Raw genomic sequence first — 1,719 nt, forward strand, 5'->3', positions numbered from 1 at the left:
GAATCATGCAATGACCAACAAAACTTCTCCCCAGGGTGTGTATAAGTGAGAGCTGTTTACTTTTCTCTGGCAACAGTTCATTGTGCAATTGTGAGTAGCAACATCCCAGCTGCCATCAATTTCTTTTGTTTCCTCAAAAGAGCCACAGGGCACCTGACACAGCAATGAATTGCAGAAAATGGTTGGGTTTGGTCTGATGGTTGGTTTCTGGTATTTTTTGTCCCCTTCGTGGAAATTGTCTCTAAATAACACAATTTTGTAAAATCCAAGTGACATTTTGGAGCAGATGTTCAGGAGCCCCACACTTACTAAGCTTAAGTCTAGCATCCCCAAATCGCTTGCCCCAAAGTGAAGATGCCTGAAAGACTCTTAGCATCTATTACAAGTCTCCAACACCTAATCTTCATGTTCATGTACACATTTATGTGCATCAAGAGCAGGCTGGTCCAAAAACTTTCTTCCTCTTCCTTTCTTCCTCTGTGGGTGGTACCAGTCTGTTCTGGCTTGTTCAGATAAGGGCAAGCTCCTGAGTGGCCCTGGCTCGTTGTGCCCTTTTGTGTTTGTAGCTGAGGTAGGCTGCAGGTGCATCATCTGAATCCTTCCTGGTACTGTTTTATGCCTTTTTACACACCTATGCCAAACAAGCAGGAATAACAAAATACTTAACTTCCTAATTCAAGCAGTCTTGTGGTATGTCTGGATGCAAGACAAGCAGGATGCTGTTCCTTTATAGGGCTCTCTTCCCAGCCCTGCTTTCTGTCCTTCTCCAGTTCACATACCTTGTCCATGGATGCCAGCACTGTATTCTGTCTCCTTTCATCAAATCTCTTACCACAACATGCTCAGTCTTTAAACAATTTAGTTTAGTGAGCAGTTTTTCTTATTAGAAACCTAATAAGGTTCTAATTCGGGCTGGAATTACCATGTTTCCTCATCCAGAGAAGCATCTGGAGACACACCTGAGAGTAAAAATGAAATAGAGACAGAGACCAAGACCCAGCTTAAGTGGTTTGAGCTACCTTCCTCACAAGCCATGGCAGAAGATGGAACCTCCTTCAGTGCTGCAGCAGATGTTTCATGCACAAACATCACTGGGGGAATGTGCTCAGGAGTAGGGAACATCCACTATATTGCCTTGTACTATAAAAGCCCCACTGCTCAGCCAAACGTGTTTTCAGGCACTGTATTTCACAGATAATAATTTTTAGAAGCCATCCTCAGAATGTTAAATGGTGCCAGGACATGAGCCTAGAGGAAATTTGTCTGTCCATCCTGTCAGTTTGTTAGGATGGGCCACAGCATACTTCTGGTGTGAGGTTACATAGGTTGCCTCCACAAGAAACTAAACTGATCAGTCCTGAAGCCTTTCTCTAGTTTCCATGATGCCCAGTCTTCTGGCCACAGCACTGAACATGACCCACCTGATAATACTACTTTTTCTCTAGGCTTTTTGTTTTCTTCATTCTTAACTTCCTTTTATTTGGCCCTTTCCTTTCTTCCTAAGAAAAGAAGTAAGCTTTATCAAAGGATAAAAATCTTTCTATACAGTAGGAGTCCTAGTAAAATATCTGTATTGTATAAGTGGCCTTGCCCTGATCTTAGTTGTTACAAATGGGCTGCAGCTGTGATGTCCTTAATTGGGCAGCAGATGTGGCCAGCGAAGATAACTGGGATAAAAGGGGGTGGGCTGGCTGGTCAGGGAGAGCTTTGGAGGAGCCT

This window comes from Zonotrichia leucophrys, chromosome 1A (genome assembly GCF_028769735.1).
Source record: "Zonotrichia leucophrys gambelii isolate GWCS_2022_RI chromosome 1A, RI_Zleu_2.0, whole genome shotgun sequence".
NCBI classification, from domain to species: Eukaryota; Metazoa; Chordata; class Aves; order Passeriformes; family Passerellidae; genus Zonotrichia; species Zonotrichia leucophrys.